Genomic DNA, 15133 nt, shown 5'->3' with positions numbered 1-15133 from the left:
TTGTCTTTTAAATTTGTTTTTGTGAATTTTGCCATGCAAAAACATTTTCCTGTAGGTAAATTTATCAATATTTCATGTTTTATCCTATTTATAAAGACCTTCCCCACTCTGAATTTATAAAATAACTCTGTGGGTTTTTTTTTTATATTTTCATTTTCTACTTTTAAATATGTGCTATGTTAGGCATTTATCTTAGTTTAAGGTCAAAGGAATGAATTTATTTTTTCTAATTGGCTATCTTGTCCCAACATCATTTATTCCATCATCAATTTGAGATGGCATCTTTATCAAATGCTAAATTCCCATATGTATTTGGCTCTGTTTCTGGATTTTCTGTGCTGCTCTAGAACCTATCTTGTGTTCATGCCACACTGTTGAGGCTTTACATATTAATAATATAATGAGGTTACTTTCTCCTACATGTACCTCATCATATCTCTTTTTCCTTTCTATTCTTATTTTACCCTATGACCTATAAAAACTGCCTTTCCAATTTTTGAAAGTACCCATAGGTATTTTTATTGGGGTCACATTAAATTTATGGCTTAATTTACAGATTACTTGATTTATCAATTTATATGAGTTTATCATAAATTCTGGATTTTAACCCTTTCTTTGGTGGCTAGATAAATAGCCATCTATCCATCTATCTAGTCTGCAATTTTTTAACTTTGTCCAATTTAAGTTTTTTAACATCTAGAATTCTTTTTGTATGTGGTGTGAGATGTGAATCAAATACTAGCTCTCTTCCTATATAGGGAAAGCCATTAGACCAGGTGTTAAAATTTGACTAGTTCATCCTCTCCCATCACTGATTGTGATGCTGCCTCCATAACAATGAGACAAAGGTCAGTGTAAGAATTGATCCACTCTGGGCTCTCTGTTCAGTTCCATTGACCTATTCATCCTTTTATTTTTGTGACAATATCCCAGTCCTAGTTATTAGAGCTTTGTAATAAGTTCTGCTAGCTGGTAGGACAATTCTCTACTTCCTGGATTCCTTTTTCAAAATTGTATTTTAGAACCTTGGCCCTTTTATATGAAGTTTAGAATCTGTCTACTTTTATACAAGTATCCAAAAATAATCCTGCTTGAGTTCTAATTGTAATTACATAGGATTTATAAATGAATAGAGAATTACTAGAGTGACTAAATTAAATTTGCCTGTCCGTTAACATGTTTTTTAAATTTAAGTCTTCTTTTGTTTCATTCCCCCTGCCCCTATCTTTTGATAGATTATTGCTATCAAAATCTCTTTGTTTACTCTCTAGGAGTTTTGTTGATTTTTATTATAGATCTTCATCAAGCAATTCTCTTTAGTTCTAATAATTTATTTGTCCTTTGATTCTATTGAGTTGTGTATAATATTTGCAAATAGTAACAAATCGATCTTTTACATTTCATCCTTAAGCTCTTGCTTCATTTTCTCATGTCAGCTCGGACTTCTGGTATAAAGTTAAATAATATCATCATGGTGGCCATTATTGTCTTGTTCCTGAATTTAAGTTCTAAACTTTCACTATTAGGTGTGATGTTTGTGATAGGTTTTTGGTAGAAACTGTTTAGCAAGTAGAGGTAATTTTCTTTTTGCTGAAAGTATTTATCATGAAAGGTGTTGAATTTTACTTATGGGAGGTATTTAATATTTTGATATATTTTGTCAATAGATTTTTTTTGCCAAATCTTTCTAGCATTCCTTGGATAAACATTATTTGGTTATAATACACACAAACATTCACATACACATTTTCAGACAATTAAGACTAAGATAATTTACCACTAAGAGATTCATACTGAAAACCTCCTAAATTCTATTTATTTAAAAGGTGGGAAAGCAATGAAGTTCCAGTCAATATGGTAGGGTAGGTAAACACTATGTACACCTCCTCTTGTGATCACATCAACATTAGAATTAAATTACAGAACAATCAACTTGGAGAACCATCTGAAGACTAGCTGAAGAGAAGTCCTATAACTAAGGCTATAAAGAAGCAGCCACCTTGAGACTGTTAGAGAGGCAGAGACGTGAAACAGGCTGGCCCCACACTCACAGTGGTGGTCGACAATCAGGAGGCATAACTCAGCTGCAGAGGTCCCCTCTGAGGAGCAAGAGGGTCCCAGCCCCACACTGGGCTCCCCAGCCTGGAGCACCAGTGCTAGAAAGAGGAGCCCCCAAAAATCTGGCTGTGAAAATCATCAGGGATTCTGTCCACTCAGGTGAGACAAAAGGTTTCTGAAAACCCAGGCCTTCTCTTAAAGGACCCATGCACAGAATGACTTGCTCACAGGAATTCACCCAGAGCTCTTGCAGAGGAACAAGCTCAGAATGGCACCAGAGACATACACAGAGAAATTGAGTTGTGTGCCTTCAGGGTGAGGGCGGGAGGGACAGCCACCAGTCCTTTGTTGAGCCTTCCCAACATGTAACCAAATCTCAATCTGCATTAGCCTGGTGAACTCCTCTCACTCCAGCCTGGTGACTCCCTGAGACTCTGTCCCACCCAACTCACGCATCAACAGAGGCTCTTTCAGTGGCAGACAGCTGGCCTTGGCCTGGATTACAGTCTTTTGAAAAAAAAACAAACTCTCAAATGAGAGGTCCGCAGGCTCCAGGCAAGTGGCAGCTGACCTGGGTGTGTGCCCTGTGCCTTTGCTAAATGTCTCCAAGCTCAGCATTGGTACCAAATCTAAATGTGCATTAACCTAGTAAATACTACTCACCCCACCTTGGTGACTCTTTGAGAGCCCGCCTTACCCAACTCACACACTGCCCAAAGTTCTTTCAATGGCTGAATCTTATGGGCAGGTGGAAACAGGCCTGGGGCGTCCTGTGCCTTTTGCTGAACTGCCCCAGGCCAAGTACTGGTAGCAACCAGACTCAGTTTGCATCATGGCTTTTCCCACATGCCTCCAGGTCTGGCACAAGCAGTGACCAACTGCAGATCACTTTGTAGCTCCTACCTGGTGGCCTGGGCTGGTCATGGGCAGTGGCTGAACTTGGCCTGCAATGGAGCCCCTCCCAAGAGATCCCAGAACCAATACACCTGGTGACCAGAATCAGACCAGAGAAGACACTACTTAATTAGCCCCCAAAATGGAAGACACAAAGGGTGGTCTCAGCAGACAACAGGACCTGTTGGGGCAAATCCCACTCTAGGGGTCAGCCCTAACACAGCAGTGTGTATGCTGTGGTCATGGCCAATCCTCACAGCCAGTCAGCCTGAGGGTCAATCCCACCCACTGACAGGCCAACAGCCATCAAGGCTTAACTACAACAGAACACATACAACACGAACAAGAGACACTCCTGGAACACCTGACTGAAGTCATCAGGGGGACTGTGCCCCGTATGAAACCTACTACATTAGGCCACCCTGATAAGCCTGGGAGATATAACAGATCTACCTAATACAAAAAAATAGACACAGAGAGGCAGCCAAAATGAGGAAACGGAGAAACATATCTCAAATGAAAGAACAGGACAAAACTCCAGAAAAAGAACTTAATGAAATTGAAGCAAGCTATACACCAGATACAAAGTTCAAAACACTGGTTGTAAGAATGCTCAAGAAACTTAGAACTTCAACAAAGAGATGGTAAGCATAAAAAAAGTATAGAAATCATAAAAAGAACCAGTCAGAGATAAAGAATACAATAACTGTAATGAAGCATACACTAGAAGGAATCCAAAACAGATTAGATAAATCAGAAGATCAAATTAGCAATTCAGAAGATAAGGGAGCAGAAAACACCCAAACAGAATAGCAAAAAGAAAAAATAAGGATACTTTAAGGGATCTCTGGGACAACATCAAGTTTAACAACATTTGTATCATAAGAGTACTAGAAAAGAAAGCAAGAAATTGAGAACTTATTTGAAGAATAATGACTGAGGGCTGAGTAGGCAAGGGTAAAGGTGAAGGACACGGAGGAGGGGAGGGAGGGATAAGGGTTAGGTTTCTACTGTGTTGGGTAGATGGCAGTGGGGCACGAAGAGCACCAAGGCCTGGCTGCCAGGCAGGCGAACTCTGCACTGGGCCTAGGGTAGGCAGAAGGTGAGCCAATTCAGCACTCCCTTTGAGTAGGAGTCAGACTGCTGAGACCCCAACAGCAGCAGAAGGAGAAGCCCCACGGAGATGTCTGGCTGCAGTGCTTGTAGATGCAGAGCGGTCACTATGTGGCTCATCATTTCCTTGTTCTCCCCTGCTTAGGTATTTCTTGTCACATTCATATACCTGTTTTAGGAAGGCTTAAGACTTTTGAAACTCAGATTCTATGAAGAGCCCCTTTTAGAACCTTTATAGAAACACCAGCATACTTTGCCTCAAAAGATGGGATAAGTAAATATAGCTCTGGAGATGGAAATAAGAAATCAGCAAGTGAGGGAAGCAGTGAGAAACTGGGCTCTGGGAATTCTGGGAAAAGTGGAAACCAGCTGTGCTGTCCTGAACGTGGTGACTTGTGTACACATGTAGAGACCTTGTGTTGTCCACCCATTTTGTAAAGTATAAGAAATGTCATCATTGTTTTTTGTGCTATCTGAAGCAGACTCAAAGAAAAGCATAAAGAAACTGAATCAGCAGCAGAAGCTGTAAAATTGGCATTCCAACAGCAAATACCTCCTCTCCCCAAGAAACTTTATTTTTTTTCTTCTTTTTTTTTAAAGTTTTTATTATGGTGACATTGGTTAACAAAATCCAGTAAGTTTCAGGTGTACAATTTAACAGTAAGACATGTGTGTGTGTGTGTGTGTGTGTGTGTGTGTGTGTGTGTATAGCATTGTGTCCAAGATTTATGACTACTTCAACAAGTATGTTGTTGGCCAGTTATTTGCTAAGAAGGTGCTTTCAGTTGCTGTGTACAATCATAAGAGACTATATAATTAATAATAGCCCAGCTAATGTGAGACAGCAAGCAGAGGTTGAGAAGCAGATGTCATTAACACCTAGAGAAGACGGGAGGATGAGTATAGATTTACAAAATTACTTCAGATTGCTGAAATTAGCCCACATGGTAATGCTTTAGGACAGTCAATGCAGCAGCAGGTAAATCAACAAGTGCCTCAGAAGGTGAAGTGTTGGAGTCTTCCCATGATGACATAAAACTTGAAAAGAGTAATATTTTGCTGCTCGCACTAACTAGGTCAGGTAAAACTCTGCTGGCACAAACTCTAGCTAAATGCCTTGATGTCTCTTTTGCTATCTGTGACTGTACGACTTTGACTCAGGCTGGATATATAGGTGAAGATATTGAATCTGTGATTGCCAAACTGCTCCAAGGTGCCAATTATAATGTAGAAAAAGCACACAAGGAATTGTCTTTCTGGATGAAGTAAATAAGATTGGCATTGTGCCAGGCATTCATCATTTATGGATATAGGCAAAATAAGCATTAAGCAAGTCTTATTAAAACTACTAGGAGGCATGATAGCCAACATTCCAAAAAAGAATTCCTGCAAGCTATGTGGAAAAACAGTACGAGTTTTTTAAATTTTTTTTTTTACTTTTTAATTACAGTTGACATACAATATTATATTAGTTTCAGGTGTACAATACATTGATTAGACATTTATATAACTTATGATTATCCTGATAAAACCAGTACTCATCTGATACCGTACATAGTTATTATAATACTGCTGACTATATCCCCATGCTATAATTTACATCCCGTGACTACTTTGTAACTACCAATTTGTACCTCTTAATCCTCTCCCCTTTCATTTAACTCTCTCATCCCCAATCTGACAACCTTCAAAATGCTCTGTGTATCTATGACCTTGTTTCTGTTATTTGTTTATCCTGTTCTCTAGATTGCACATATGACATTTGTCTCTCTCTGTCTGACTTACTCCACTCAGCACAATAACCTCTAGGCCCATCCATGTTGTTGCAGATGGCAAGGTTTTATTCTATTTTATGGCTGAGTAATATTCCATTGTATATATGTACCGCCTCTTCTTTATCCATTCATCTATTGATGAATGCCCAGGTGACCTTCATATTTTGGTTATTGTAAATAATGCTGCAATGGACATATGGATTCACATGTCCCTTCAAAGTAGTATTTTGGGTTTCTTCAGAGAAATACCCAGAAGTAAAATTTCCAGATCCTTCTTTGTCTCTTGTTTTAAAGTCCTTTATTTTAAAGTCTATTTTGTCTGGTATAAGTATTGCCACCCTAGCTTGTTTTTGTTTTTTCTCATTTTCATGAAACATTTTTCTTCATCCTTTTACTTTTAGTCTGTGTGTGTCTTTTGATCTGAAGTGAGTTTCTTGTAGGCAGCATATGTAAGGGGCTTGTTTTCTTATCTATTCAGTCACCCTATCTTTTGATTGGAGCATTGAATCCATGTACATTTAAAGTAATTGTTGCTAGATATGTAGTTAATGTCATTTTATTATTCATAGTTTTGATCTTTCATTTTTCTTTTTCCTTCTTCTTAAAGAAGTCCCTCTAACATTTCCTGTAACATTGGCTTGATGATGATCAACTCCTTTAGTTTTTTTCTTGTCTGGGAAGCTCTTTTTCTGTCTTTTGATTCTAAATGAAACCTTTGCTGGATAGAGTAATCTTGGTTGTAAATCCTTGCTTATCCTCACTTTGAATATTTCCTGCCAATCCCTTCTGGCTTGCAAAGTTCTGTTGAGAAATCAGTTGATCCCTTGTGGGTAACTAACTGCTTTTCTCTTGGTGTTTTTCTTTTCTTTTCTTTTCTTTCCAGACAAGGATACTCCTTCTGTTGCAGGGTGATTTCTCATTTCTCTCTCTAGTTGTATGGCTTGTTCATCTAGATCCCAGGAGATTTTTATTTTTGCTGTTTGCTTCTTGTTTCCTCTTCTTTATTCACTTTGTTTATTCCTTTGTTTATTCCATTTAATATACTTCTCATCTCAGATAATGTGTTCTCCATTTCAGACTGGTCTCCTTTTACAACTTCTATTTCCGTTTTTATGTTTTTAATCTCTTTGTTGAAGTTCTCACTGAATTTATCTACACGTCCTAAAAGTTCATTGAGCATCTTTATAACCAGTGTTTTGAACTCTGCATCTGTTAGATTACTTGACTCCATTATATCTGGATCCCTGTTCTGTTGTCTCACATGGTTTCTGCTTCTTTGTCTTCCCATTTTGGCTGCCTTTTTGTGTTTGATTCTATGTACTAAGCAAAGCTCCCGGTCTTATTAGTGTGGATTTGTGAAGTAGGTGTCCAGATGCACAGTCCTGAGAGGGATTCATCTGCAGGCCAAACTTAGCCCAAGGCTCTACCTCTCCAGCACCACCTGCTAAGATTCCGCAAGCAATCCACAGATGCTGTGCTTATAGTTGCCTCAAAAGGCCAGACCAGGAACCGAGGCCAGCTGCCTCCACCATTGTGAGTTTCTATAAGGAGCACCTGACTCGCTGAGGATACACCTGGATGTGGCTTGGGTGGGGCTCGAGTTGGGGTAGGTGGAGTTTCAGGGAATCCTCTGGGCGGAGCGACCTTTGTTATCCAGTTTGATGACATGGCAGCTAGGGCGGTGCTGGGTCCAGCGCACTGATAGCGGGGAGGACTCAACAGGGAACGATGTATACCACCAGCACTTCTGTACTGATCGAGTCTCATCTTGGCTTTCACTCAGACAATGTCTCCCTGTAAGTTCTTGGTGCCCCCTGTGTGCAGCCAAACTGGCACTGGTGTTCAGAGCGAGCAGGTCCATCACTGCGGAAATCCACCTGCAGATGTAGCCCCTTTATTAAGAGAGTTCTGCCGCTGCCACTGATGCTGCCACAGCCTCTGTCTCGCTCAGCACTGGGGACCGGGCAGCGCCACATCCTCACCCCGTCCTACCTTCTGCTGTTGCAGGGTGCGTTCTTGGATTTCTCCATATGACTTGTTCATCTAACTTCCAGGAGATTTTTCCTTGCTGCTGCTCCTTGTTTCTGTCACAAGTTTGATTTGGTCGCCAGAGGGATGAACAGAGCCTCTATCATCTACGCCATCCTTTTTCGGTCCTCCCATATATTTTTTTAAAAATTAAGTTTATTAGGGTAACATTGGTTAATACAATTATATAATTTTCAGGTGTATATTATCATTTGACATCTGTATATTCTATTGTGTGTTTACCACCCAAAGTCCAGTTTCCTTCAGCTACCATATCTTTGATCCCCACCCTCTCCCTATCCCCCTATATTTGACCCGTTATACCCCATCTACCTCCCCTCTCATCCCCCACCCCCTACCCTCTGGTAACCACTAGTCTATAGTCCGTGTTCATGAGTCTCTGTTTGTCCTGTTCCTTTGTTACTTTTAGGTTTATAGTCTACATATAAGTGATATGTGATTTTCATCTTTTTCAGTCTGGCTTATTTTGCTTAGCATGATTATCTCGAGGTCCATCCATGTTGTCGCAAATGACAGTATTTCATCTCTTCTTATGGCTGAGTAATATTCCATTGTATATATGTACCACAGCTTCTTTAGCCAATCATCTATTGTAGGACACTTTGGTTGCTTCTATGTCCTGTCCACCGTGAATAATGCTGCTATGAACACTGGTGTGCAAATATCTTTTTGGATATGGGTTTTCAAATCTTTGGGGGTAAATACCCAGTAGAGGGATTGCTGGATCATATGGTAGATCAATTCTCAGTTTTTTGAGGAACTTCTACTGTTTTCCATAGTGGCTGTACCAATTTTCAGTCCCACCAGCAGTGTATAAGGGTTCTTTTTTCTCTGCATCTTCTCCAACATTTGTTATTACTTGTCCTGTTGATTATAGCTATTCTAACAGGTGTGAAATGGTATCTCATTGTGGTTTTGATTTGCATTTCCCTAATAGCTAGCTATGTTGAGCATTTTTTCATATATTTATTGGCCATTTATATGTCCTCCAGGGAGAAGTGTCTGGTCAGGTCCTTTTTTGATTGTGCCCATTTTTTGATCGAATCATTTGTTTTTTGTTGTTATTGAGTTGTATGAGTTCTTTGTATATTTTGGATATTAGGCCCTTATTGGAGGTGTTGCTTGCAAATATATTTTCCTATTTGTCTCTTTACCTTGTTGCCGATTTCTTTTGCTGAGTAGAAGCCTGTTAGATTGATGTAGTCCCATTCATTTATTTTTGCTTTTACCTCCCTTGCTTTTGAGGTCAAATTCATAAAATCCTCTTTAAGTCTAGGGTCATTGAGTTTAGTTCCTATGTTTTCTTCTATGCATTTTATTGTTTCAGGTCTTATATTTAGGTCCTTAATCCATTTTGAGTTACTTTTGGCTTGTAGTGATAGACAACAGTCTAGTTTCATTCTTTTACAGGTGACTTTACGGTTTTCCCAGCACTATTTATTGAAGAGTCTTTCCTTTCTCCACTGTATGTTTTTGGCTTTTTTGTCAAAAATTATTTGCTCATATAAATATGGGTTTACTTTTGGACTCTCAATTCTGTTCTACTGGTCTGTGTGTCTGTTTTGCTGTCAGTACCATGCCGTTTTGATTACTATCGCTTTGTAGTATAATTTAAAGTCAGGCAGAGTGATGCCTCCAGCCTCATTCTTTTTTCTCAGGACAGCTTTGGCAATTTGGTGTCTTTCGTGTTTCCATACAAATCTGATGATATTTTGTTTCATTTCTTTAAAAAATACCAATGAGATTTTGATGAGGATTACATTAATTTTGTATCATACTTGAGGTAATGTGGTCATTTTAATTATGTCGATTCTTCCAATCCAAGAACACGGAACATCTTTCCATTTCTTTGTATCTTCTTCGATTTCTTTTATTAGGGTCTTATAGAATTTATTATATAGATCCTTCACTTGTTTCATTAGGTTTATTCCTGGATATTTTATTCTTTTTGTTGCAATTGCAAAAGGAATTATTTTTCCCACTTCTTTTTCTGACACTTCATTATTAGACATTAGAAATGCTATGGATTTTTGAACATTTCTATATATCTCTTGATCTCTCTTTTTATTTCTTCTCTTACCTAGTCATTCTTCAATAACATGTTGTTTAATCTCCATCTCTTTGTGGTTCCTCCCACTTTCTTTTTACAGTTGATCTCCAGCTTCAAGGCATTATATCAGAAAATATGGTTGGTATAATTTCAATCCTCTTATATTTTTAGGCTATCTCTGTGTCCCAGTATGTGGTCAATCCTTGAGAATGTTCCATTTGCACTAGGGAAAAATATATAGCAGCTGTTTTGTGATGAAAGGCTCTGCAAATGTCAAGTATGTCCAGTTGGTGTAATGTATTATTTAAGGATATTATTTCCTTATTGATTTTCTGTTTGCATGATCTATTCATATCTGACAGTGGGGTATTTAGTTCTCCTGCTATGATAGTGTGTTGGTCTGTTTCTCCCTTTAGTTCTGTTAGTAATTGCTTTATATATTTTGGGGATCCCTGATTGGGAGCATAGATATTAATAAATGTTATGTCTTCTTGGTGCATGATTCCCTTTATCATTATAAAAGGTCCTTCAGTATCTTTCTTTAACTTTTTTATTTCAAAGTATATTTCATCCAATATTAGTACCACTATTCCTGCATTTCTCTGAATGCCATCTGTTTGAAATACCATTTTCCACTTTTATTCTTTGAGTCTATATTTGTCTTTGAAACTGAGATGTGTCTCTTGGAGGCAGTATATATTTGGGTTTTGTTTTTTGATCCATTCTGCAACTCTGTGCCTTTTTATTGTTGAGTTCAGTCCAGTTATATTTCGGGTGATTATTGAAATATGAAGCTTTTCTATAGCCATTTTCTCTTTTGCTTTCTGGTAGATTGGTGTTTCCATTGCTTCCTTGTCCTTGTGTTTCTGTTTGTTTTCTTTTGTTTTGCTTTGTTCATTTTTTATTTTGGTTGGGTTTTGTGGATTTTCCCTCTGGTCCTTCTTATTTTATGTTATATACTTTAGTTCTGAACCTTTCACATGTGGTTACCATTATGAATATGTAGAGGATAGTTATAAATATATAGTAGTCCATTTTTTTCTATGTGTGCCTTATCTCCATTCCCTTTTGTGAATTTAATTTTGAATCCTCTCCTTTTTAGTCATTTTTCTCTCAATTTGTCCCTATGTATGCTGAACGTTCATTACTATCTTGCTATAGCAATTCTCTTCTTATTGTTTAAGCTTATAATACTCCGTTTTTAATAAGGGTTGCACTCTTCTGCTTCTATCTGCCTGCTAGTCGCTTTACTCACAGTTATGTATTTTTTTCATCATTTTGTTTTAGGTGAGCTGACCCCTTTCAGTATTTCCTGTAATGCAGGCCTCATAGTGGAGAATTCCCTCAGTTCGTATGTCTGGAAAGTTCTTTATTTCTCTTTCATTTTTAAGGGAGAGCTTTGCTGGATACATTAGTATTTGCTGTTATCTCCTTTCATTTAATTGTTTGAATATTTGATTCCACTCCTTTCTGGCTTGTAAGATTTGTGCTGTGAAGTCTGATGATAACTTAATGGATTTTCCTTTATAGGTTACTATCCTCTTTTCTCTGGCTGCTCTGAGAATTCTTTCTTTGTCATTAATTTTTTATAATTTAAATATAATGTGTCTTTGAGAAGGCCTTTTTGGACTGAGATAATTGGGTGTTCTGTTGACTTTTTGAATTCCAAGCTCCAGCTCCCTCCTTAGAGTTAGGAAATTCTTGTTAATTATTTGTCTGAAAATGCTTTCTAATCTCTGCTCCTTTTCCTCCCTTTTTAGAACACTCATTATTCTTATGTTTCCTCTCATGAGGGCATCAGCTAGTTCCTGTATTTCTGTTCCATTATTTTTCATTCTTGGGTTTCTCTCTTCTTCCTTCTGATTTATTTCTAGATTTCTGTCTTTGATATCACTGATCCTTTCCTCCATTTGGTTGATTCAATTTCCCAAGCTTGCTATTTCATTTTTCATCTCTTTTGGTGTGTTCTTCATCTCCAGAAGTTCTATTTGGTTCTTTTTAAGAGTTTTAATATCCTTGCTAAAAAACTCATTCTGCTGATCTTATTGTTGTTTCAATTCCTGGAACTGTTGATATAAATTATTTTAGATCTCATTGAGTTTTTTTCAGAAGTAACATCCTAAAGCCTCTGCCATTTAAGTCGCATATTTTCTATGTCTTTAAGCTTATTTTCTAAAGATTTTTCTGTTTTTTTTCTGACCTTCCTTGACACCTTGTTTGTTCACTGTTTTAATGGACTATTTCTTTGCCTGGATGTAAATGGAAGTGTATTCTGCTCCCCTCCCCGACCCCTCGCCGAAAGAAAATTTATTATATAAAGATCTCTCTTTAGTTTGTTGCTAAGAAGGCATTTATCTTTTGGTTTCCAGTAGTTGGCATCTAAGCCTCAGGGATCCCTGCTTTATATAAGGCCTTAATAATGCCTTTTTTTTTCCTTATAAAAATTCAATCGAGATCACTATCCTCAGTCTCAGTCCCTGTCTGTGTTAGTGATAGTTTAAGTAGTGTTCGTGGTGTCAGTCTTGGAGGATATGGGGTAGGGTGGGGGGTGCCCTCTGGGTTGGAGGATGAGGGTTGTGGCTCAGCCTTGTGTTTTACAACTGTGACTGGAATAATCAGCTGTTGCTTCTCTCCCATGCTCACTTTGTTTTACTTTCTGCCCAGATCCTTGGGCACTGCAGCTGCATAGTACTGACAGCTCTCTCAGGAAAGGCTGTTCAGGGAACCAACCACACCTTTTCCCCTCCCCCTCTTCCTGTAACAAGCTCCTGCAGGGAGAGGCAGAACCTTTGTTTCTCCCAGTCTATCACCTGATTCCTGCGTTTTTGACCCGTGGTAGCTCTTATTTGCAGATCACTCATTCAGATATGCATGTGTGCTGGTTGGGTGTTATTTACTGAATTTTAGATTGGCTTATTATTATTTCAAAGGGAGAGATCTGGGGACATCTCTCACTCTGCCATGCTTATAGTGCATGAGTCCTTGACTGTGGTTTCCATGCTGCTGGTCATGTGTGATTCTTTGTCTATCTTAAATCTCTATGGGTTGGTTCCCTGAATCAGACACTATCAATATCTGACCATATCCTGACAGTTTCCATTGCTTACATACTAGCTCGACTTCCAACTACCGGCTCCTGCAACTCTTTGTGTGATCATCAGAGCCTGCTCTGCCTGTGAGGGAAAGGCTGAAAGTGCCAGGGAATTAATGCCTTAGAAGCAGCCCCAGGCCAAAGACTGATGGGAGCTTGTGGGTAAATATCCCAGCTCCCTTTCTCCTTGGGTGTGGTAACTCTGGCTCTGAGAGCTTTACAGAGGGATTAAGCTCCAGTTGCTCACAGTGGAAACTTGCTTAATTGACACTCTTTATTGATTTCCTTCCCTTTCCTACCTCATGTCCCTAATCTCCGCCTACAAGTGTTTCTGAGAATCACCTCCCAAATGAACCACTTGCATTTAAGTTATTTTCTGTGTCTGCTTGCAGAAGAAGCCAATTTTTAAGAAGTCTCATTGCCCTGTCTTTCAGATTTATCAATTTATCCTGGGTATTTTAGCTGTGATGTGTGCATTTTATTCTTGAACATGTACCTTTAGAGTTGACTAATTCTATTCTGTCATATCACATCTGCTTTTTACTTCTGTAGAGGACTAAAATAATGCAGTTACATTTGAAATGTGAAGAAATATGACTATTTCATTTTTTGTAAAACTGAACTCAAACTGAACCCACTTCCACTCAGTATCAGGAAACAATCTTGCATTTTGAGGTAACACAATCATCTGGATGAAGAAGTTTTTCTGGCAATTGCAATTCAAATGCAAACTGCAATCTCAATGATTCTCCCATTCTTTTCTTCATCCCCAACTTGGAATCCTGATGCAGAGAGAACTTATGTAACTTTTGTGGGACAGGGTGAGGGTGTCTAGTCACTGAACTCCCTCTAGCCCTCAGAGATCTCTGATAAAGTGTCTCCTCCCATTAATCTTGGCTGACTCTCTTCTAGATCTATGCACCCACTGCTATGTGGCTTTTTGTCTGTCCTCTTGTGCATATGACTGGGAAACAGCTTTGCTTCATTTCTTCCCTTATGGCTAGTTTTTACAAATTCTATGCTTGGAGATCATAACCCCTTGGAAATAAACACAAGACCATCTCTCTCAAGATTCCATCTTTTACAAATTGGAGACATTTTGGTTTCAGACCACTGAGCCTGCTAAAACTTTAAACTATCCATTCAGTCCAATTGATGGATAACCCAAGATAATAATAATAATTCTAGGAGATAAAATACCTTTGGAACACCATGCATTCTCCTTTTTATGTCTAAATTTCCCCCCACATGAAGCTGTCAGTATATTTGGCGATAGTTATTTGAAAATTTCAATTGGTTCTCCTATTTATATTTTCCTTCTATCTGTTGACTTGCCCAACCTTATTGAAATACCAATGTTCTTTAACAGATTTGCTCATTGTTTCTGAATATTACTATTTAATTTTTGCTGTGTAGAAGAGAGAGCACTTAATATGGACTGGAAAACCTGGGATTGAATCTTAGCTCTTTCATTCGTTAGCTGGATGAGTTGAAACAATTTGTGGTGTCTCTAAACCAGTGGTTCTCAATGTGTGGGCCCTTCAGCAGCTTCAGGAGCACTTGGAAATTTGTTTAAAATGTAAATTACCATGCTCCTGGACCTATTTAAACTGAAAGTCTCTACTAAGTCCCAGCAGATCTGTATTTTATTTTATTTTTTATTATTATTTTTTTCATAAATGACAAGTGTTTTATTGGTATCTGATATGCAAATTTGTATTTTAAAAAGCTCTCCAGGTGATTCTAAAGTCCACTTTGTTTCCTTGTTTGTAAACAGACAGACAGAATTTTCTACAGATGAGACTTAAATGAGATAATACATGCAAAAGAAATCTGCAAATAAGGGTCATATGCTCAAATGTAGGTGACATCACCAAGATGGCAGATTAGGAGACACCATCCTTTGTCTCCCCTCCACAAAGATCAATAATTAGACACCTATAATGAACAAAAACAGTTCACAGATAGCTCTGGAGTCCACTTAAGAAACTTCAACAATACAGTGGAACAAAAAACTTGAGAATAACCACACCAAAAGGAAAGGAAGAACAGCTTCATTTTGCCTGCATCATCCCATCACCCAAGCCAGCATTGTTCAGTGCC

General features: G+C 38.4%; 1 pseudogene; it reads left to right on the top strand.

The window, feature by feature from the left end:
- Window positions 1–4135: 4135 nt before the first annotated feature.
- Window positions 4136–5488, top strand: LOC102886659 (annotated as a pseudogene).
- The last annotated feature ends 9645 nt before the right edge of the window (window positions 5489–15133 follow it).

The sequence above is a fragment of the Pteropus alecto genome, unplaced genomic scaffold (genome assembly GCF_000325575.1).
Source record: "Pteropus alecto unplaced genomic scaffold, ASM32557v1 scaffold555, whole genome shotgun sequence".
Classification (NCBI taxonomy): Eukaryota; Metazoa; Chordata; class Mammalia; order Chiroptera; family Pteropodidae; genus Pteropus; species Pteropus alecto.
This window is presented reverse-complemented; position numbering and strand designations above follow the sequence as displayed.